We start from the raw sequence: 24485 nt of genomic DNA, 5'->3' as shown, positions 1-24485 counted from the left end.
CTGGAAATTGGTAATTAAGAGCTCAGGTATCAAGCTGGCTGAAGGACCTTTCACATAAGTGAAGGAGGACTGGACTGTGTGCCTGGAGAATTTGTTTATGGTCTCAGCTCTTGCACTAACTAGCCATGGGACCATAGAGCAAACCTTGGAAGGCTTGCTTTCTTTAGCCATGAAGGAGATAGCTGGTCTATGAGCCAGATCTGGAATTCTACTAATTCAAAAACACCATTTTGAAATGTCAGGGCTAAAAGAGAAGTCCAGGTTTGTTGTCACCTTGCCCTTTTACGTTACATTGACCAATCCCCTCACTGAGACCATTCCATTTGAGCCTAGTGTGGAGATGGCCTTAAGGCCACTAATGCCCAAAATACCCTGTTTGGTAACATCCCCATGAGCAATCTAGCCCTGTGACTTGGCGGTGGGGGGGCTGGGGTGGGGGGGGGGGTGGCAAGCTGTTTGCCAGGACTAGATTCTGTAAAAATGCAGATTGACTTTAATAATTCTTGTACTGTTGCTTTTAAGATTTTTCAGTTCATGGCATATGAAAATCAGCTGTTTGAACCATCACCTCTGTAATGACCTAGGACCACACACTGGACCAGCTGCTCATGAAACACATCTGTCTGTGGGACTGAAGATGATCCACTTGTACACATGTACTTAGGACAGAGGGCAAGCTACATGTTACAATGCAAAGAGAATTCATCAAAGCTTATGGGAGCTGTATGGTTACTGTATTGTGAAATACTTGTTTTGATTTTATTTTCTTGCAGTGCTGAGGATCAAACCCTGGCCTTGTGTATGCTAAGCAAGCACTCTACCCTGAATTAGCTATATTCCCAACCCCTTTGAAATATTTTTAAGGACATCTTTAATTTCTTTCTGATTATAGACAAGTATATACTCATTTTAGAATAGAAAATAATAATAAACTATCCTAGAAATGCCCATTTTAATATATTTTTATATATACATTTCTATTTGGGGATATAATGTATTTCTCACATGATTAAAAATAGTTCCAAAATATTATTTTCAGTGGCTGCATATATAGTCCATAACTGTTGCCACAGTGTATCAGTTTATTTTTATTTAGACCTCATGAGATTGTTTGTTTTGTTTTGTTTTTTAGGTGGCTTTGTAGGTGGGAAGACAAATGTCTTTGGACGAACAGATTTGAAGTTCATATTGACTCTGAGAAGAAATTGTCTGTAATTAGCATCTTCAGATTTTCTAACCACAGTCTAAATTAACGTTTAAAAATGCAAATAATACATAAGGACTTTTCTTGTTGATTGTATTTTTGTACATATGTGCAACAAAACCAACAATAGAGATAAGAGCAGTCAAAACAATAAAACATTAAGAAAAGATAGGAAGGGGAGAAAACTGACATTTGTGGAACAAATGCTGTATGGATGCTAGTAACTGTCTCATTAAGTTCTCACACTAAGTCCATGAGATAAATGTTGTCTGTCCCTGATTTTATGGAAGACAGTGCTGAGCTCAGGGAGGTTCTGCACGTGCTCAGCTTCACGTAGCTGGAGAACTGCCGAGCCAGCATTTGAATCCAGGTCTGACAAATCTAGACTCCCAATTCTTCCTCTGTTGTACTATGCCATCTAAATACAATTAAACCCTGGACTGAGATTGTTGGTGCCGGCTTCCCTACCCCATGTCACTGTAAGGCTCACAAAGAAATCCAGAAGGACAGTCCACAAGAGCAGTGATTTTTCTATTTCTTGGAACAGCTTGGCAGCCTTGGGACTTGGGGATGGTATGAAACCCACTTTCCTTCTGGGTCCAGCATCCTCTGTCCTTCTCACCTCAACCAGAGCCATCCTGCTTTTTTCCTGTTTTATACATCAGGCTTCTGAGTAAGAAGTTGTCCTCACATTTGTTCCTTTCCTGCAAATAGACCCAAACCTCTGCCCTGGTGTTTCACTGGAATGCAGTCAGCTGTCTGGGGGCACTTGACTCAGAACAGATCTGTGCTAGGCCCCACTGCAAAGTGGGCTTATGAGGTTGATCCTTCTGCTGGAAAGAAACATCCTTCCCAGATTTCTAATGGAAATCCTCATTCATTGAACCAGTTATTGGTTGGGATTTAGTGAAGACTAAAAAGAATTTTCTTTATACTAACTCTGCATTCTGATATTTACATCTTTATTTACAAAGGTTGTTCTCTTCACAATCACTAAGAATGCCCACTCAGAGTCGTCGCCATCTTTCCTATGTTAGCGCTGAAATGACGCTCTCTGCAGGGCACCATGGCTCTTACCGCCTGTGTGGGTTAGTCCCTCTTCCAGCTGTTCGTCAAACGTACTGAGCGGCAGCTACAGAGCATCAGGCCCTCTCTCCATCTTCACCAGTGTCCTTCATCCACCCTCTTTTCAGGCTTCCCACTTGTGGAATGCTGTTCGCCCAGGGATTTTTACATTGATTTGAAGTGCTAATAAGGATAAATTTATTTACTGACATTAAAGTCAATAATAAGATTTTCCAGCGTGAAATGCAGTTCAACCTTAAAACAACACTGTGAAAAAGTGTAATGTAATATGAACTTGTAAATTATAAAAAAAGTTATCTTTCTCACCTCATAGTTATTTTACATATATTACCTTAGGCTAAGGACCCAATGAACAGGCTAATTTCTGTGAACGGGAAACAGCTTTGCTAGTGGGGTATCGGAGCCAGGTTTATGCAAGTTTGCCTTTCCTTGTAGTTAGAGCTAGGTCTGCTCAGTTCTTGGGTTAATGATACCAGTCAGGGACCTGAGACTTTTGTGTTGTAATGAAGGAAGTTTTCATGACATTTTCACATCATTTCTTTTATTCTTCTCAACAACCTTTTGATGTAGATATGGAGTAGTGTCCTCATTTCATAGATAACACATCTGAGGTCACACAGTACGTAACCAGATTGGGGAAATGAATCTTCTTTTTCCTCAGAGTCCACTTCATACTGCTTTGATTTTCAGAATTGGGTGGTAATTGTGTCTTTTATCATCTGGATATACCCATCTACAGATCCTCCTCAAATGAAATTCCCAGTTAACACTCATATTCCCACTTGAGTGTTTCTCATTATAATAGGGCACTAAACCTTCCAAAATGAATTTGGTTAAAGCCTATTCTTATTTATAGACAGCTGTCCAAACTGGTGACACTAAGTGGAGTGAGATCACCAAAAATGTCCCTCAGTACTTCATTCAGTGTGTCACCTGAACACATGGATGCAATGCTATGTGGAATTTTAGAACATAATGTTAAGATTCCTCATTGAAAATGTTCTTGAACTAAAATATCCTCTGTGAAAAGCTTTTTTGTGGTTATAAAAAAAGATCAGCATCTCACAGGTTACCCAATCTGCTAATTACTTAGAATTCAGATCAGGTATTTGTGGTGAAATTAGCATGCTATAACTACCAGTTTTTGACAAGAGCTTCTGTTGGAAGAAAGGGATAGCTGTAGGTGATAAACTGATAAGGAGAAGAATTTTTTAAAAAGCAGCACAATTTCAGGGTTAAATTTTATCTCCTAGACTAAATAATGGCTTAATGTCTTAGGATGTTAAGTCAGGGAGATGGGTGAATAAGAAAAGCACAGGTCTTCCTTTCGAGGGGATACGCGTCTCCAAGAGTGTGGCTTTTCATTCAAAGGATGTGATGTGGGCTAAGTTACTCCTTTAGTCTTGTGTAGGAGGATCCCTCAGATCTGGTATTTTTCCAATTAACAAAGGATAAGAGGTTGTTTCTGAACCAGAGGACCTGGTTTCCCTATTCATAGCCCTCTAGCCATGTACATCTAGCTGGACCTCTAGCCGAGGTCTAGTCCTAAAATGGCAAAGTTCGAATCTGAGGAAAGATCCTTCTTGCTTCCCTTGGTATCCTCAGTCCTTGGATAAAGGAGTTGATGTAAATGTGAATGCAATATTGACAGTGCCCTTTCTCCTTTCCATTCTTCCCATTTTATCCCTGCCTCTTTCCTTGAAATGGCATAAAACATGCTTCAGAATGACTCTCCCTCAAAAAGGAATGGTGCCCTTCTGTTCTCCAGAGTGCCCAGACTTTCACCAAATATTGCTTCAGCTGACACAATGGCTTCCCCACAATCCAAACTGGCTAAGAACTGGTTCTTAGCCTTTTTAGGTCTCAGTTACCTCATCTGTAAACTGGGGAAGATAACAGGACTTGTATCAAAGGGTTGTCTGAGGAGTTAATGAGTGAATATTTGTGAAGAACTCAGGAGAGTGGTTTGTACATAGCAAGCTCGCTAAAATCATCTATTTAATATAACAGACTGCCACTCAGGAGGTAAGGAGCTACACAACCATTTTGACATAAAGTAGATTAAAACAATGTACCTTTGGCCACATTAGCTACCCTAGAGGAGGAATGGGAGATTAACATGCAATGAATGCTTCAAATTGCCCAACCCCACCAGTTCTAAGAAGTCTAGAACCCAGGCCTTGCAAAAAATGTCCTGACTGATCTGTAGTAGAGATGACACTTCTGGGGAAACGGAGACTGTCATAGCTTTTTTTAAACCAAGTCAGATCTTTTAAGCCTGGAGGAGTGGAAAACTCCATGCTATCACTCCAAACACCCTGGGGATCACATCTGTCAGGATGGAATTGCTTGTCCCACACTCTGTGGATAAGGACTTGGAGTCCAAGTCTGACATGTGATCAACACTGTTTGGGATAGTGGTCACAGCAGACTCTTCTGGAAGGGAATGTGCTAAGTTTTTCTACAAGTCAATGTGCAGCTGAGGCTGGGCTTTGGCATGTCCTCCTGTGAACTGAACTATAGTTTTCCATGCTCTCCAGGGTTTGGGATTTGGTTCCAGCCAAGGAACATCCACATACCTCAGAGGCCTGAGCTGCTGCTCTTCAGCTCCACTTATCATGGTATTTCACTGATCTGGATCTGGGTAATGGGGTGATTGTCTCAAAGTTTCATTGGTTCTCATCCATTCATTCCATCTTTTTATTTATCCTTTAACTGAATAGTCTAATAATAACCTATGTTGTGGCAGTCATTAAGCTAGGGCTAGCCCCAAGGCTAGATGAAAAGAGCATCAAATGCCTTTAAAACACGTATATTTGTGGGACCGATTTGCATAAAATCAATTACAAGCAGTTTCTGCATCTCATGGGCATATACAAGTGCCTTTTATAGTATCTAGCACTTGGGCAAAGGGTGTCCCTTAAATATTGGCTGTTGGAGACTGATGGGTAAGTGCTATCGCGAAGTTGTGGATTAGATGCTGTGAGAATCATATTGTTTGGATAGCTCATATACTCAGTGTCCAGTAATTTTAGCTTTGCAATTTGGTTGCATATTCACTATATCACTTAGTTAACATAAATAGATTCTTGAAATTAAAAAGGCTTTTCCTTTATAGATGAAACACAGAGACACTAACTCACCACAACTATAGCATACAGCTCTGTGCTTGCACACAACCCAGAACTGCCTCTGAACTGAAATCTCTTTGTTATTCATGATACTGTCTACATTAATGCAAAATGGACTATTTTTTTCGGGGGGGGGGGGCAAACATTAAGACCTAGTATTTCAGATGTTATAATCTACTCCTCTTTGGCCAAAATACTTGGGTTTGGATATTGTGCTGAGTTCTACATGCCAGTGCTAACTTAATGAAATATTTGGTTTAAGATTTGCTATAAGTACTAATGTGTGTGTTTTTTTTTTGGTTTTCTGAAACTTGGAAAAGGATGAATTACACTCTGTCTTGAAAATGTATTGATCGTACTATTGTTTGGGTGATTTAGAAGGAACTGGAGGCTATAGTCATGCCCAGGTTCCTCAATCTGAACATCCTTCTCACCAGTCCTTACAGAAGATAAATGGTGTTGAGCTGAATCTGCACCGCCCATATTTTAACTTGTGGGAAATTCTTTTTGAAAAGCAAATCATTGATAGGGGCTAGTACTAACGCACAAAAGTGTGATTTGGACAAATGCATTCGTCTTAATTTACCTCAGATTTAATATCTTCTATAAAATGGGGTGTCTGGAGGAGGAAGCAGTTTCTAAGGGTCTTTACCGCTCCAATCCTTGGCTTGTATTTCATCTCCCTAGCTAAATGATGGCTTTTATAATGCCACAGCTACCAAAATTTTCCTCCTTCCCAGACCGCCTCTGCCTCCTAGGGTCTCAGGCTTCCTGTTTGCTTTTCACTCCCACAGATTCCTGCTGGTCTGTTCTCTGGCGCCATCTCTCCCATCTCTGGGGAAGATAATAGAGAGGAGCTGAGAGGACTCCATGGAGCTGGCTCTTGCACACGCGATTTTATGACTCATGTACTGTAGGGGGTGCTGGCCTTGGGGAGCAAAAAGGGAAACTTCTCTTTGTTTCTTCCTTGCTGCTTTAAAGAAACAACTCAGGAAACCTACTATCTCAGGCAGCTGCCTTGGTATTGGACCATTTGCAAAAATGACAAAACAAACAAACAAAAAAACCTCTAAAATTATTCTAAAAATGGTAAGAGGAACAGATTTTTAAATATCTTAATACATCGACACTCAGTCGATTCTGACTCCTCACCCTCTTGTTTTCCCTTCTTTTCCTCTGTTTTACACTCTTAAAGAAAGAAACAGAAGTAAAAAGAAACTGGCTTCTCACCCAATAAAGAGTGGAAACAGTCTTTTGGCTTTTGAACAGCTCATAAGATTTTTCTTCTGCAAAAGTTTCAGAGAATATCTTCCAGAAAAGTCATGAGTGCAGAGGGTAAATGGTTGCAGCTGGATTAACACCCTGCCTGTTGGTTCTGAAGCATCAATGCCATCTTTCTCTGTGTAATTGGTCTTATTTTCCAGAACACAGAGTCCAGAACGGAATGCACACTTGCCTATTCCTGCTTTGGCTTGGTTAAAATGCCAGGGTCTCCCTGTACCTTGAGTGTGGGGAAGAGAAAGAGCTGCTGGTGTGAGGTATATAAATCCTTGGATCCAGGCCCCGTGATTCACCACATTTTCTGTTTCTAAACACATCATCGGCCTTTGTAAAGTTTCTGCTGTGGTTGGATAATTAATGTTATTGGAGGAAACGATGAATTTTTTCCCCTCACAGCTGAAGATGAGACAATTTATCAAGCAGCACACAAGTGTATTTTGCTTAATCTTTCTCATTTGAACACCCTCTGTTGCCCAATAACCCAAGGAATCTTCCAAAGATCTTCCCATGCCTGAGACCACAACTCCTCAAAGAGCCAGGATCTATTGGAAGAGGGAAAACCAAGCAACTTTTCTAATGTTACTCTGTAACTTTCTCTTTTTCTCATTTTTTTCCCCAATTTGGACATACTTTTCATACCTTTTCTTGAGTTGGATTTACCTAATTTTCAGGTTGAAGGTTTATATGCCCTGAAGGAGACATATTTCTTCCAACATTTTGAGCCAGGGTCATGATACTCTCCACATCATTAATGTACCCAAAGATTAGCTTGCCTAAGCTAATCTCACCTCACAATACTATAAACAGAGCTGTCATTATTTGCATTACTCAACATGTGTTTTATTCCACAACTGACATGATCAGTGCCATTTCCACCCAGAACACACATCCATAGAGAGGCACAGATACAACAGTATATAGAAACATCCCTGAATTCAGAGCTATGAGAGGAACTTTAGTATGTGCTCATTTTGAAGCTCCTCTAACTTATGAAATAAAGCTTAATTATTTGGAAGCTTAAGATTTTATAATATTGTTAGCCAGTAATGGCCCATGACACATCTGAGATAGCAGCTCACTGAGAGTCATTGAGAATCACTGCTTTCCACCAAAGAGATTTTCCCCAGCACTCAGTTGGTAATGGAGTTCTGTGGTTCACAGTTTCTCAGTAATTGTAATTTTCACCTTACAAACCAGGACTTTCAAAAGGCTTATGGATGTGAGAGTCAGCAAGAACTACCTTGTAGAATAGCAATTAGTCGATGGCTTCAGGAAGGTTAGGTATGTAGATATTGAACCAGCTTACCTGTGGATCATACCTGTTTTGACCTTTCCTTTTTTCTTCCTTTCCATCCAATAAATAGGATATGTTAAGAAGAAAAATGGCAAATATCCCAAAATGTAAGCTTGTTGGTGAAGAACAATATCTTCAATATGAGCTGTGGACCTTGTGGAGGTAAAAGTGTGATACAACCATGAGAAAGGACCAAGTTAATGCCTTGGAATTGGGAGATGAGGGAAATCTGAAGAAAGGATTTGATGAGAGGCGTGGGATATAAGTATTTCACGTCCGGTAATCAAACAGAACTAGCTGTTTGTCTATAAGCCATGTGAGCTCACTACATGCAAGGTGTTTAAATCACTAGAAGTGGGTTGGCTTTACAAAATCTGTTCTCTGTAAAGAGATCAATAAATGCCATTGAAGTTGAATGATAATGGTGTGTCCTGCTCTAGCTTGGGCCTCTGTGTCATTGTGTGCCCTTGCATAACACTTTGCTCCTGAGGGTTCTTAGCAATTGAAGAGGGAGCCCATGCATGAAACCCACAATTGAGAGTACACATGGTCATTACTGATGCATGTAGCTTTAGAGAAGAGTCGTGGAGTTTTAGAGCTGGAAGAAAATTTAGAGCATGTCATGCCCAAATCCCCTTATGCAAATCAATTAACAAAAATTATATAGCCAAACATTCAAGTCAATTCCCTGTAATTAGTGACTGGAGTTTAAGGTACTCAACAAGGTAATAAAGCCCATTAACAGCCATCAGACCCACTGAGTCTCTCTGGCACCACTAGTGGGTTAGCAGCTGCTCACTGGATGAGGTGGCTGGAAGAATAAAATGCCATCTCTCTGGGTGTGTTGGGTTTCATCCAGTCTGTGCCAGTCATACCCGCATCTCCTTTCCCGTAACAATTAGCAAAGTTTCCCTCACTACTTTAGGGACTGGAGGAAGATCAAAGCATTGGGCACAAACCATAGTGTAAACTTATTTGAACAGGAAGTGGGTTCCTTCAGGTTGGCATTGACACCCATCCTGGGCATGGTGTTGAGACCCAGCCCCTGGAAGCTCCAATGTGCCCTTCTAGAATCCTTTTTTCCCAAGCCCTACCATGTGCTCCAAACTCTTGAGCCACTCCACCAGCCCTTTTTGTGTTAGGTATTTTTGAGATATTTGCATGGGCTGGCTTTGAACTGTAATCCTCCTGATCTCTGCCTCCTGAGTAGTTAGTATTACAGGTGTGAGCCACTGGTGTCCAGCATTGGTTTCATTTCTACATAAATGTGAGCTCTATGAGGCCAGGGTATCTGTTTTGTCCACTCAGTGCCCCATCACCTAGAATATTACTTAGTACTCATGAGGTTTCAACAAATACTTGTTGAATGGATGAATGAAACACAGTGAAATAATGTTTCCGAGTTTTAACTTATATAGATGTTCTACTTTTGCTCACAAATATGATGGATTTAGGAGTATTGACCTGCAGAAAAGCTTTCCTCTGTTGGATTGGCGTGTTTGTCATTTTCCTTGGAGCCATCCATCACCACTTCCTTCTAGAAGCTTCTTATCATTGAAAGTTGGGTGGCAGCTCAACTACTTGCCCAGTTTAGGAGCTGGGAAGCTTTGAGAGAATGTGAGTTTTAAGTGTTGACTTTAGAAAAATGTCCATTCTAAATATGTGCTCATAGCATTTACTTTTTTTACACTGTCTTTCCTAGTTTATCATTCTCCACCAGGATATTTGCAAAGGGAATGAGGGTGAGAAAGATGCAGTATTTGTTTGTTTTATTTTTTTATTTTTAGTTTGCATATAGAGGAGCAAAGCTTTTGAGCTGTAGCAAAGGGAACAGCACTGGAATTTTTCCCAAGCTCCCCTGACTGACAGCTGGATGGAGAAAGACACACAACCCTTATCCCCTGCTCTGAGTAAGCCCTTCCTTCCTGTATGATCCTGTATGGCTAGTGCAAGGCAAAGAAGTATGTACTAGCAGGGAAGACAGCACTGGAGGGAAGAATCTAGAACCCATGTTTTGTTCATTGGTTTTACCTTGCACCTATCATAGTGTTCTGCTTACAGTAGGCATTTAATGAATAGAGGCTGGATTTGAAGTAAATATTTGATAAGTTTCATCATCAAAAAGGATATTAGAGGTCAGATCTATGAAATTTCTTGTTTAACAGAGGAAGACAATGGTGCCCAGAGAGGGGAACCTACAGTTGGAGATCAATAATTGCAGTTAGGATCAGTGTGTAATAGTCATCCTGGGGAGTTAATATGCAGGACATTGGGACTAGTAGTCATGAGATGTGTTGTGATGGGATGCTTCAGTAGACTTGAATCTGGAAATGTGTTTCAGTACTTTTATTTGCCTATTAAGTTTCATTTGGTACTCAAAAATTATGACTTAATAATTATTAAAAGCACTGCTCTGGACATGTCTTCCCCAAAGAAAGAAGTAACTATGAACAAAAAGGAATGTTCATTGTTCACTCACTAAGTGAATAATGTCATGCTTATTAAGTGCACAATGACACTGCACTTGGTGTCGGTGGAAGGGCACTGAGTTTAGAGTTCAAGGTGCAGTCTTGACTTTGTGTTTAAAGACTGCATCTTATTCAAGCTTGGATGACATTACGGTATGCAGAAGGCTTTCCACTCATGCACCATCAGTTAGTATCATCTGCCCACCACATTTGAGCTTAAAGTAAAAGAGTGCTGTCCATGACCTTATTGGTGATGTCTGCTTGAGGCCCTGAGTAAGGAGTTCCAGCATTTATGCCACTTAACTGCCCTCCAGGGTAGATAATCCATGGATTCCAACTCCTGCATTCAACTGCTCCATCAGCTGAGTCTTTTCTTCCTAAGAATGCAAACCCTTTGCAGATATGCATAGTTCTGTTTAACTCAGTGTTAAAAAAAAAAAGAAGAAAGAAAACACAAAGGACAGTTAAAAACATGCAATAATTACAAATATCTACTTGTAAGAAAATAAATGGCAGTTTTACTAGAAATAACACTTTTTCTGAGCATTGGCCTTAAACAGAAGAAAAATATGGCTTCTCTGGGTCAAGTTAGTTTCCATATATATGAAGAGTGTTGAAAGGAACCCAAATGCACCGGTAGAATTCTGCCTGAGTTACTATTTAGCCTAAATGAAAGTTTAGTCATCCATGCCTCATTTCAGTGAAAACCTTGAATCTTTAAATAAGTCACATGCAGTTTAAAAATATAAGCAAGAGTCTTTTTGTATATTTTGGTCTAGGAGACGGATTTAACTCTAATTTGAAATTGTGTTTCATTAGGGATGTTTTCTTTTGACTGTGTGTTTAAAGGAAGGTTGTTATACATAATTGTGTTAGCAGAAAGGGCCGAACAAGGTCATGAAATCTGGACCAAATTGATGAGATGGTCTTATTTGTATGTACACAGCATCTGTGAATGTGCATCTGTGTGCAAACGTAGCTCTACAGTCATTATTTTTAAATTGCACACCCATTTTAGAGAAGGACAATTAACATAGAGCCTTACAAGATCAAAGAAGATCAAACACATAGGGTGAGTCGTTCTTCACATGTGACCTCCTAGTAGTTTTCTTCTATTTCTTTTCAAATTTTTTTTGGCTATACTGTTTATTTTAACTCAAGGCCTAGGACTTGCTAGGCAGGTGCTCTACCACTTGAGCCAGTTCCCCAATCTTTTTTTTCCCTTGCTTTTTAGTTTCTTTTTTAGTTGTGTCTCATTTTGTTTTGCCCAGGACTAGCCTCAGACTGTGATCCTCCTACCTATACCTCCCACAGAGCTGAGTATGTGTACCACCACACTCAGCTTATTTGTTGAGATGGGGCCTCACTAATTTTTTTGCCTGGACTGGCCTCAAACCACAAAAACATAACTTGTTGCTCTGCAAACTTAAGAGTTAAATTATAGGAGAATATTAATCCTATCTCTTCACATATAAAGGAATCTAACCATGTGAGTGATAATTATAAACTCTTTAACAGCCAGTAGTATTTCTCTTTAAAAAAATGTAACACTGGAGTTAGAAAGGCTGTATTTGGTTCTTGTCTTCCATTTTCTGGAAAGCTGAGGCTATTTGCCTATGGACCCCTGACTAATTATGGCAGGTCTCAGAGCTCTCAGAATTCTTGACTCCTAATCCAGTCCCGTCCTCAAGTAATGAAGCAAATAAAGACAACATGACACCATATGAAGTCCTGTGGATATGAAAAAGAAGAAATGGAAGTTCTTACCTAGTGATTTGGTGTTCCCAAGCCAACATTTGGCAGGCTGCTGTGAAGTTTGTCTCTGCTGGGAGGTGTTTTGTCATTCCTGACAATAAGAAACAGGTAGCTCTTCTTTAATGGGGCTTTCCCAGTTGTTGTGGCTGCAGAGAAGCTTCTGGCAAGCGTTCACATGGAATCTCAGCAGTTATATTAATCATTATGAGGTTAGTGCATTCACTTTCTCTTTTCCTCAGTGCTGATTTATGGCATGTCTGCCCTCTGTTGTAAGCTTCTTCAAATCCTCTCTGGGGGGCAGTTGGAAAGGCAATGAATAAATAAAAGGGGGATGACTTAGACAGAATGGTATCTTCTTAGCAGCTGTGCCAACTTCTTTTCTGCTGGTGATAGTGGGGTTCCTTTGATGGGAAACTTGTCTCATGGGCTGTCCAGAGGAAAGGAGGAAACCCTTGGGTGTCCAGGCTTCAGGACAAGGTTTCTCTGGGAACGAAGAGGGACAAGAAGGACCACTGGGGTAGTTGTTGATCACAGGACTCATACCCATCCTGGGAAAGTGCCTGTTAAGACAACTCTGAACTGCCTTGTTTCTACCCATTTCTTCCACATTATACCAAGGCTATGAGTAAGATGAGAGACATGGTCTCACAGGTGAACACCAGGGGACTATAGGGTGTCGCATGGCAGCTGGTGGTGTGTCTGCCTCTTCTGTAGAATATAGCACAGGAACAGTAAGGTAATTGGATGAAGGCCCTAATACCTGGGTTACATTTGCTAATCAAAATCACATGTCAGCATTTGGGAACCCAGATGGAGCGTCTGTTCATTTGCTGGAAGCATCATCAAGGTGACCAGAGCAAGCTGCCTGATGGGAAGCCTCAGCAGAGCTGGAAAGGGACTGCCCATCACAGGTGTGTCTGTGCCTGGAGCTGTCCTCTCCTCTCAAGCCACGTGTTTTATGTGCAGGGTCCTGAGCCCCCTTCATTTCATCAGCTTTCAAAACAAGTCACCTGGGTAGATTTTTGTCCATGTAAAAACTAACTTAGGCCTCCTTTCCTCTTGAACTAGTCAGATTCTATGATCCCATTATTATATTAAATTAACTTCTGAGCAGCATTATAAGGACCTCTTAATAATAATATTGAACCTTTTACTTCCTGACCAGAATAAATTGGCCATAAATTGCAAGGAGAGCTAGTCACATCATAAAGCAATTCCTTCCCATTCTGTTTACACTGTTTGTTCTTTTTTGGCAGGGAGGTGTGGTGTAAGTGAATGAATGCCTTAGTTCTTCTGTTAGCACTTGATAGGAGTTGGCATATAGTGCTTCATGGTTTGGCTCTGTTTTCAGAGACCTTCTGACAGGAAAAAAGGCAATGTCATGGCCCAGGTATATGGTCATCTTTTTGCTGCCTTTGATGTCTGTCTAGTGGACCATTTAAAATATGGGGAAATGAAACTACAAGTCAAGAGCCCAGTGCTGGCTTCTGAATACCTCTGTTTGGAGGTACCTTAGTCACATGAAATCTAATATCTAGCATAGACAATGTTGAGCTAGCAAGTCAGTGGATTCTGCCACTCTTTGTTTGACGTTCCCTTGAGGCTCCATATCCTTCCTGGGAAATACCTGTTTGTTAAGGTGATTGAATTGACTGTTTTGTTTCTGCCCTGTCATGTTTCTGCTCACTTCCTCCACGTGACACCTAGACTATGAGTAGTATGAATTTATTCAGTAGAGCAGAGAGGTCAAAAACCTAAAGATTGCACACACACACACACACACACACACACACACACCCCCTTACTGACCTGTAACGCCTGTTTTAGGTCTGAGATCATGGGTGGTCTCTACCCAGAATACTTGGGTTTAGAAATGCAAAAAAGAGTGTCACTCAGCAAAAAAACACCTCCTGGTTCCTTCCTATACCCTTTTCTGGCAGAAGTTGTCCACCTTTTTTTCTTCTGTATCGACTTTGTCTACTGGGAGGGATGAAACCCAGGACTTCCTGAGCCAGATTCAGCTAGCTTCTAACAAAGGCTGGAAACTTCGACACTCCCCCTTCAGCATCCTGTTGCACCTGTCAGGCTACCCTCCTCCCCCTTCCCGGAGGGCTGGGAGAGTGTCTGGGCCCTTCTGTGCTCAAGCAACTTTGACTTCCGGCAAGAGCTAGAATAGTCAAGTTCAAGAGGACCTGGCCAACCACCACAAAGGACCAAAGTCACTCTGCCCAGCTCAGGAGCTCTTTCAATGCTCCTCCCCATCCTCATGGTTCCCCGGGGGTGGGAAAGAAAATGTCCATGGTTCTGTGCAATTCAAGCCATGGCTTTTGGTTCACTCACATGAAACTTCTGAGGAATAAAATCAAGCCACCCAAAACTGGCCAGAATGCATGAGGCATCTGCCAGAAATGGACTATTGTGCTATTGGCCTGTGTGGTGCTCCCCAAGTGCTCAGAGGTGGCAGAGGAAGTGGAATTCATTTCGTTCCCCTGTGACCACCCCCCACCATGAATAGCCTGAAGAGGGTTTTCTTGGGAAAGCGTCTGCTCCAACCTTCTGTTTCTGTCCTGTGTTTTATTGTCACCCCCTCCTCTGCTGCTGCTATTTCATTGCCTCTTTCCTGATAAAGCACCAGGTTTATTCTCTCGCTCTGTGTGTTTGCCCGCTTGGGTGTCTACCCAATATCTCAGCCTCAGCTAATACATTAGAATTTGAATAAATGTATAACAGCAGGTAGCAAGTGACTGGTGACAGGGTGACATATTGACTTAATATCTTGTGTAATGCGATATGAAGGATGTGCCTTTTGGTGTGTATTTTCATTTTAATTATTTTTTGTTGCTTTTCTTAGGCAGACACTTGTAGGCAGTTTTGAGTAATTGTCTGAAATCATTAACATGTTTATTAAATAAGGAAGCAGAGTGCATTATCTAGCGAATCAATTATGTAAATGAACAAAAAGCATAAGAGATTAGTCTTTAACTCTTGCTGAACCACAGCCCTTCTCTGAAGTATAGATGAAAGTTGTGAAGTATAGATGAAAGAGGCTTAAAGCAGCAACAATTAATTAGTGGCTTTCTTTGAGAGGGGGTACTCCTGAGATACAGCCACTGGTAGGGATTTATGTAGATCCTTCATGAGGATGACCACAGATGGTTGGCAGTGAAGGGTCTAGGAGAAATGATAAACAGTGTTGGTGAAGCAGAAGCATCTCTCCTCTGGGTACCAACAACACATCTAGGTGAAAAATCTTCAACAGATATATATTTTTAAAACCAACCTGTCATCCATTCTGCTTACTTACAATTAGAATAGTTTTTGAGAACATTTCTGCCATTGGCTCAAGTCTAATTTTTGATAGCATTGGCTGTTTTCATTCAGGATGCTGATGCATCATTCAGAAACTCACTCGAAGAACCCACTGTCCCATAATTCTGTAATTAAATTGTCCTGACATTTGAGAGAAGCATCCTTTTCTTACTTCCCTATTGTTTTTTTCCTTTCTATTTTCCAAGTTTTGTGGGGTCTCCTTTCTTACCTCAGATGCAAATAGTTGACCCCCAATATAGGTTCAAGCCTTGAGCTTAAAGATGACCAGGAAGCAATTTTGCTGAACTCCCAACCCTGCTCTTGACTGAACACATTTCCCCCAATACTTCTTTGAATGGCAATCTAAAAAGAAGACTGGGAAGGAGAGCCCCCCTTATTTGAATTCTCTTTTAGTGAAAGGTTTATGAGCCGATTGAAGTGTACTCAGATGTAGATAACAGGAAGATTAAGACTGGCATTGTAATATATAAAATTTGCCTTTCCTCTTTTTTTGTGGCAGTATTGGGATTTGAACTCTGGGCCTTGCTCTTACTAGGCAGGTGTTATACCACTTGAGCCATACTACCAGACCTTTACGGCTTTAGTTAAGTTTTTAGGTAGGGTCTCATGCTTTGCCCCCATGCTGGCCTCAGACTGAGATCCTCCCGCTTACACCTCTCATGTACTGGGATTAGAGATGAGATACCACATCCAACTTGTTCTTTGAGATCAGGTCTTGCTGTTCACCTGGGCTACCTTTGAGCTGTGATCCACATATCTTGGCCTCCCAAGTAGCTGAGATTACAAGTATGAGCCACCATGCCCAGCTTGAAATTTACCTTTCTAAGCTAGGGAAAGCTACTTGACTGTCACCATTTCTTAGTCTTGTTTTCGTTAAAATGGAAGTTATACCATCTATATTAATTTACCTTTATTTGATTATAAAATGTTTTGGGAGCCAAAAGAACAATAGCAAGGAGACACGAGGATGCTGTAGGAAGAGGTAAATAAACATTCTTATGTGGACTGAACTCAGCCACTTAAGATGTATTACAGATAACTGGCCATTTAATCTTTATCCACTCCATTCCCATATTTGTAAATCAGGAATACAACCTAACTCGTAGGACTGTTAGGACTGAATTAGACACTGTATCAGAATGACTGTTAGCGTATTAGTCTTACAGGAATATCTCAGTTTCCATCCCTAAAATGTTTAGAAGCTGCTCGAATTTTGAGTTATTATGCAGAAAATAAGTACCTCCAGAGTCCCTATTCAGTTTCCCTGTGTTAGAAATAAGTTTATACGGCTGAGTGTGTGAAAAGCTAGGAGATAGTCTACTTACGTAGGATAGAAACAAATAGCCATTTAGCATACAGATCTAGGCATGGACCACAAAGCAGAATTGCAGACAACTATTTCCATTTTATATTTGGATTTTCCTTTTAATCACTATTATTTTCACTGTAAAATATCAGGATTAAAAAAATGCAGAGTGGTGTAAAAAGACAGGCAGTGCAATGTAAGTCACCTATTTTTCCTTCATTTCCAGATGTGCTCCCAAGGTCACCAGCATTAAATGCTTTAGTACATATCTTGGTTGGACTTATGAATCTATTTATAGAATAATTCTTAGAAGAGAAGATGTCAGGTCAAGGGATGTGTGCACTTTCAATTTAGGAAGATGGACCACATTGTCCTCCAAGAGGTCTGGAAGCACTAGACACTTACCAATGTCAGTGTTAACCGCTCTGTGTGGGCAGCCATTTTGTCTTTGTTTATCTAATGGGAGAAATGGTGTTTATTGTAATTGACATTTTGTGAGTTGTGAATGCAGTTGAACTTCATTTTATGTTTTCTTACCACTTGCTTTTCTTCTGTGAACTTCCTCTTGCTAGCAACAATGGAAGCTGTGCCGAGGGGCCCAGACCTTTCTTCGGGGCTCAAGTGTTCATTTCCTCAGCTACTAAGCAGGAGAGGATCAGGACTCAGCCTTCAGATCTCTTCTGGATTGCTTCAGCTGAAGGCAGCCTCTAGCCAGAGTCTCACCCTTTCCTCAGAAAACCCAAAGCCAAGGACTGGTCTGTGTGGGACTAGAAAGGCTCAGACCCTTTGTCACCATTTTGAGACAACTCTGAATGCAGAGCTCCAAAGTTGCCCATGGAATTTCTTTTTCTTTTTTCTTTTTTTGAGGCAGGGTCTTCCTATGTAGCTCAGACTGGTCTTCAATTTGCAATCCTCCTGCCTCTGCTTCCCAAGTGCTGGGATTACAGGTGTGTACCACTGCACTCAGCTTCTTTGCTGTGATTTCATCACTGCTTAAACTGCTGCTCAGTCTTGGTTTCTTCCCTTTTCCTATGGGTACCAATCCTGAGAACAAAACTCCAGCAAACCTGCATCCTCTTCTTTTCAGAGAGCCCAAGCTAGGACACTAACACTCCCTGATTTTACACAGGGTTGTCCTGTTCATAATGATTTGGAAGTATTCTGTTTAAGAGAATTTAGCCTTTTTTCTAAAATATGAGTTACAAATACTTTTTCCTCTTTGTTTTGTGCTTTTCACTTTGTTGTTGGTATTTTTTGCCTTTTGAAAGGTTTCAAATGCTGGACTGGCAGAGTGGCTCAAGCAGTAAGAGTTCCAGTGCCACAAAAAAAAAAAAGTTTCAAATGCTAATGCAAATGCATCAGGATTTCCCCAGATAGTTTATCTATTGGTTTATGTGTCTCTTACCCCCAGTAGAGCCTTCCTTATTCCTAGATTATTGCTTTTTAATGTTCCCTTTCTTTCTTTTAAGATTTTTCTTTTTTAAATTTTGGAGCCATCTGGTATTTATTTTGATGTAAGACATGGGAATGGAGCCGCCATTATTCTCCCCTCCTCCAAGTCACTGGCCAATTCTACCAGCGTATTTATTAGATAATTCATCTCTCTACCACATCTGAAATGCCAACTTTATTATGTAATAAATTTCTATGTGCATTATGTCTATTTCTGAACCATTTTTGCCTCTTTTTTTCCTGACTGTTGTTTTGCTGGTAACAAACTATTCTAATTACCTTAACTTTATAGTATGTTTTAATATCCAGAGAGGTTAATAACCCCATATTTCAGTATTGACTTCCCATGTTTCAAAGCATTTTTGTTGGCATTTTTATTGGAATCACATTAAATTTATAGAGCAACATCAATGGAAATAATGTCTTCACAATGTGTCTTTCCATCTAAAAAAAAAGTATGTCTTTCATTACTTTGTCATGTCTTATGTTTCTGTAGGATTTTAAATGTTTTTATGAATTGTATGTTTCTTTAATCTATGTCTTCAAAATGTATGCTCTTTTTGCTCTTGTGAACAGTATCTTTCTTCTGAATGTTTAATTGGCTTTTGTTTATATAAGGGAAACTATTTGGTATACTAGTTTGTAATCAGCAACCTTTCCCATATTAAAAAGTATTCAGAGATTTCTATTTTATTAAGAACTTCCTAATAGACTGGATTTGGGGTTTTAGAAAATGCCTTTTTTAGCACCTATGGACATGATTATATGGTTTTTCTCTTTTAACTGTATATAATGAACTATGGAAATAGAATTTCTTCTTATTCCTGGTGTCCCTATAATTAGCCTATTTGGCTTGGGATGCTATTCTATTTTGTACTTATGGATTCTGTTTGCTAATGTTTGAGCTAATACTTTTACATCATTATTTATAGGTTATATTGGTCTGGATTTTCTTTCTGGAGTTATTTTTATCAGGCTTGAAATCAGTGTTATAGCTGTTTTGGAAAAATAACTTGGAAGATTGCTTTCCTAAATTCATATTTAAGCATTTTAATATGAATCATCATGAAGCAAGCACCTTATTGTTGGTGTCTTTGTCAGTGTTTCCTTAAATGCTTTCTTAGAGGAAAATATTTGATGAGTTACAGGCGGTAATTGACAGGATGGGTTGCATATGTCCTACTGAAGTTGACAGTAGAAGAGGGAGGGACCAACAAGAACATTCCAGAGGAATCCAGAGAGTCTGAGGGGCTAAGAAATGGCCTGCAAATGCTAAGGGAAGTCTGGAAGCCATGAGAGTCAGTCAAAGCACTCTGGGAATCCATAGACAAAATCCTGAAGATATTTAAGATAACAGAAGAGCTTTATAAATTATCTACATTGTGTAAAATCTGAAGTTATGAATTTTTATGTATCCATTCACCTGGTTATCCTGTGGCAAAATGTGAGAAGGGTAAATGCTGGTTAGCTCCTTTCTTTGTACTTTATTTGGAAGTTGTCCCCATGTTCAGCCCAGTGTTCCTCCTCTTCCAGCTCAACCCAGGGTGCCCCAGCAGCACTCCTCTGCACATGCATCAGGGTACTTCACCTTTGAGTGGCAGCAACTTGCTAAGGCACTGTTAGCCCAATCCAAGCTCAAGTGAAGGCTCTGGCTGTGCTTCCTTCTGTTTTGTAGGATAACCCGAAGCAATGGGTAGTGAACTGTCAGGTAGGCTCCCAGAGCCTTGTGTACCAACTAGATTCATGTTTCCAACTCTGCCTTTTCTGGGTTGGGTCAATTTGCTGATGAAATCAAGCTATAATACCATTTGGTTCAGCCTCCACAGACTTACATCCCAGCCTTTGGCTCCTTTTCCAAAGCCTTCTGAGGGGTTTCCTTCAATACAGTTCTAACATTTTTTAAATTCCAGTTGGAGGCTTTCTTTTTTCCTTCTTTCTCATACTGGACAGTGGGATAAATTGGACCATTTCACTGATTTTTAGATTTCCATTTGCTCCCTGGGTCTCTCTCTGCTGGTCCTGAGCAATTGCGTATGGTTTTGCAACAAGACAGAAGATTACAAAATAACATGTGTATGGCTTAAAATTGTTCCAGTCACAGATTGTCCTGATAATTCCTCCTTCCAAATTCTACACTGACTCCACACTTAACTGGTCATAAAAAATTTACTACCAGTAACATAGGTGAAAAACTTAATACAGAAGATAAGCCCATGGGTGCTGCCTTTACCTTACAGTCAAGATTGCACCCCTTTGGAAAGTCTATAAATATAGCTCTGAAATATGCATCCAATTTTTTGAAAGGAAGAAAGAACTCCTTGATCAGGTTTTGGCTTTAAAAAAAATACAGGAGATTTTTGGGGTGGGGGTCTAATTTACACTTTTCTATTGTGATACTGACAGATAAGTTTACTGCAAATAGAATAGAAGTCAGAAGGATTTAGGGTTCTGAAAGAGGTTTCTTGTGTGAAAAACAGCTTTTCTTGACAAGGTGCTTGTTGAGGTTTTTCAGCAACTCTCTTTTCATTTATTTATTTGGTTTGAGAAAGTTAGGAAGGTGTTTGGTATATTTTGTGCTGGCAGCTCAGACGTCAAAAACACAAGACTAAAAATATTCCCAAAATATGAATATACAGTAGTTTCTTCCTCTTCCTTCTCCCCATCCCCAGAGTACCAGTGTGGTAGCTCAGGCAAAGGGCCGACCCTTGAGAAAACTGTCCTGAGGGGAACTTTCTGCTCAGTTTCCTTCGCTTCCATCTGTAGACCCACGTTGTTGGCTATCCTTACTGTGATCTTAGGGTTGCCTTCTTGTTCTCTCTCTCACTAGTGCCTCCCCCATAGGCAGACATCCCTCATCTCTGCTGTACAGCATTGGAACCTATATGTTCTGGTTGTATGGCTTTGGGTCAAGGCTATTTGGGAGTTTAAACAGAGAACCAATAAAGGGTAATATTGGGGTGAGAGGGAGCATCACAGAGCATTTTTTGAAGGAAGTGACATGACAAAGTGGATCTGTCAGTATGAGTCAAATTTCTACAGGAAGTTATTACTTAGGCACACTTGTGTTTATATGCTAGCATGTGCAGTACCCCTACCAGGTAGCATAAATCCTTAACATATTTTAAAAGTACCTATACCTAAAGACGTTAAAAGAATCGTGGCTTTGTTTGCAAAATTTTGGGGTACAGTGCTTGGCCTTCTGCCAAGCAAGGAGGAAAAGCAAAACTAACTTTTCTTCCTGTGTCTTTGCATTTTTGGTAGTGAGCAAAATTTTTTGCTCAAAATTTGCATTTTTGGTAGTGTGAAGTGACACAATTGACATGTCGAAAAGAAAATTTTCTCTCTGGAAAAAGATAAGTTCAGCATTGTACATTCAGTGTCCTGTGAATGTCTGTGCACACCGGTGATCGCATTTGTAGCAGTGCAACTGAGAGCATGCAAATGAAGTCTAGGAAGTGCCAAATGGTGTCCTATAGCCTCCAGCAGAACTTTGCAGTGTGAGAGGAATGAGTTCTTTCAGTCCAATGTCTTCATTACATTTTTTAAAGGAAACCTGGGAAAGGAGAAAAGGATTTGGGGTAAAACAAGCTAAAAAATCTAATTTTTTCTTGTGATTTATTTCTAGGTCCTATCAGATCTTAGGCTCACTCTGTACCACCTACACTGGTGCTAGCCCCTGAGTCAGGACAGCCTGTGAATATTGTTCTGGGCTCTAGTCTTTGGATTCCATTAAGAGATTAAAACCAGATGCAGTGCTCATACCTGTAATCCCAGCTCCTCAGAAAGGTTTGAGGCCAGTCTGGGGGAAAAAGGTTAGGGAGATCCCATCTCAACAATTAAGCTGATGGGTATAAACTATGTAGAATTTCTTCAGGAAATGTAAATGGTTTGACATTAGAAAAGTTTTAAAGTTAGTTCTCTATCTTAATTTTAAATAAAATGGGCCGAGTTACAAAATATACAGGGAAGTCATCCAGGCAAAGTAAATATCAATTTGTAATAAACAAGCTAAATACATCTTAACTATTAGAAAAATAGGAATAGAAGGTAAATAAAAAAAAAAACAAGCTGATGGGGTGTCATATGAATTGTAATCCCAGCTGTGCAGGAGGCATAGGTAGGAAGATTGTGGTCCAAGGCCTGCCTGTGGCAAAAAAATGTGACTATTTGAAAAATACCTATAGCAAAAAAAAGGCTAGAGGCATGGCTTAAGTGGTAGAGTGCTGGCCTAGCAACCACAGGCTCTGAGTCAAGCAGCAATACCCTTTGCACCCCCCCTCAAAAAAAAGAGAGAGGTAGGGGAGCAGAAGCTTTGCCTGAAGGTCTCAGTGAGCAGCTCCTTAGATCCTCCAAAGCACTCTGCTCCCCTCAGTGAGACAGTCCTGTCTGGCTGCTAGCTTGGGTGGCCTCTGACTTGACTTCCTCACATTTGCTCACCTGCAAATCAAAAAGTTTTCTTTTAACTTATTAAAAAGTTGATGTTGAAGGAAGACCTCTCTTTCCTTTGGTCCCAGGTGGACTTTTATGAATTAAATACTTTATATTTATTTCTTGCATTATGAGTTTGTTACTATTTTGTAAGAAAGTGAAGCAAGACTTTGGGTCCCTTCAGGTAAAACATGCTGATTTTTCCAATCTAATATGCTAGATAAGTGTTTCCCAAACTCTCTTCCATGGAACACTGGGGATACAAGTGAGGGTGTTATACTTGCTAAATAGAAAATAGTTCTGTGGTCAGTTTAGTTTGGGAAACACTAACTTCTCTAGATATTTGCAGTTTAAAAACAAGACAAAACAAAACAAAACAAAATGCAAACCTCCTTTCAACTTTGTTAAGCCTAGTATTTGAAAAATGGTTTTTGTTTTTGCCTAGAATCACCTCCCCCCCGCCCCTCTCCCCCCGCCCCCGCCCCCGCCCCCACTACAGCACCTTATAACATCATTTTTTTTTGGTGGTACTGGATTTGAACTCAGGGCCTCATGTTTGCTAGGCAGGTGCTCTACAATGTGAGCCATACCTCCAACTCTTTTTGCTTTGGTTGTTTTTAAGATAGGATCTCACTTTTTGCCTGGACCACAATCCTATGTTACACTTCCTGCTGTAGCTGGCATGTTAGGCATGAACCTCTGTACCAATATGTTGAGATGGGGGGGGTCTCCCTAATTTGATGCCCTGGCTAGCCTCAAATTGCCATCGTACTGATCTCAGCCTCCCAAGTAGCTGGGATTACAGGTGTGAGTCACCAGCACCTGGCACCTTATAACATCTTGAGGTGCACAAGGGTCCCACAGAATGCAGTCTAGACTGTGCAGAACAAGATCTTCCATGTGTGGTACATGAATGCACTATCTGTGGGCCACAAGCCTCTTGTGAGTGGTGGCAGTTTGGTCTGGAGGCTGGAAGGGACATGGATTTCTTGTAGTATAAAAAGCTCACACACCCTGTCAAAGGATTTCCAAAGCTCTGTGCTTCCAGTAGACAAGCATTGTACCTTGAGCATTTTCACAGTGGCCTCTTCACCCCTGGGGGGCTAAGGACAGCTGAAATAGTTAAGTTTTCTACGTATGAATTCTGCTCTCTGAAAATTTTTATTCATACATCATTCAGTATGTACAGAACCATCTAGCTCCATCCCACGTCTATGTGAGTCACTTTTTTTAAGTACTTCTTTTTTTGAAAAGTGTCTCATGCACATAGATAATTAGAGAGAGAGAGAAAAAAAGTAAAAATAAATCATGTTGTTTAATTTAAAAACCCAAATGAATCTTAACTACCAAATACATATGTTTCTCACTTTCTTGGATTACCAAGAACTTACCACCTTTGTTCTAATTCTATTCAAAGCATGTGAGTTAGCATTTTTTTACCACAAAAATGCATGATAGGGAAGAGCATGTCAAAAGAGAGGTGATGCTGTATTTAATTCTCCCAAATTACTCAATATAAATAAAACCTGGAACAGCCCAGTGTGGCCAGATGCTTGAGGTTAACAGCCCCATGTAATGAGGTTGTCCTGGTAGACAATGAGTTCCAATTTATCTGCTCCCTTTCAAGATTGTTACCCAGGAAATGGGATGCTTAAGTTAGTCATTATTGTTGAGTGGATTTACCAATGGCATGATATTTATGTCAGAATTGGTAACCTGTTATTACCTATTATTTCATCATTAAACTTAA

At 40.3% G+C, this 24485-nt stretch overlaps 1 protein-coding gene and 1 long non-coding RNA gene across 2 annotated transcripts in view; both read left to right on the top strand.

The window, feature by feature from the left end:
* Positions 1-24485, top strand: part of Rora (RAR related orphan receptor A) — a 691433-nt gene that overhangs the window by 61849 nt on the left and 605099 nt on the right. The window lies entirely within an intron of this gene.
* LOC141420832 (uncharacterized) lies at positions 451-24062 on the top strand. The gene is made up of 2 exons (XR_012445498.1): positions 451-6510; positions 8067-24062. It is a non-coding gene; the product is annotated as an uncharacterized lncRNA (long non-coding RNA).

The sequence above is a fragment of the Castor canadensis genome, chromosome 2, assembly GCF_047511655.1.
Source record: "Castor canadensis chromosome 2, mCasCan1.hap1v2, whole genome shotgun sequence".
NCBI lineage: Eukaryota > Metazoa > Chordata > Mammalia > Rodentia > Castoridae > Castor > Castor canadensis.
This window is presented reverse-complemented; position numbering and strand designations above follow the sequence as displayed.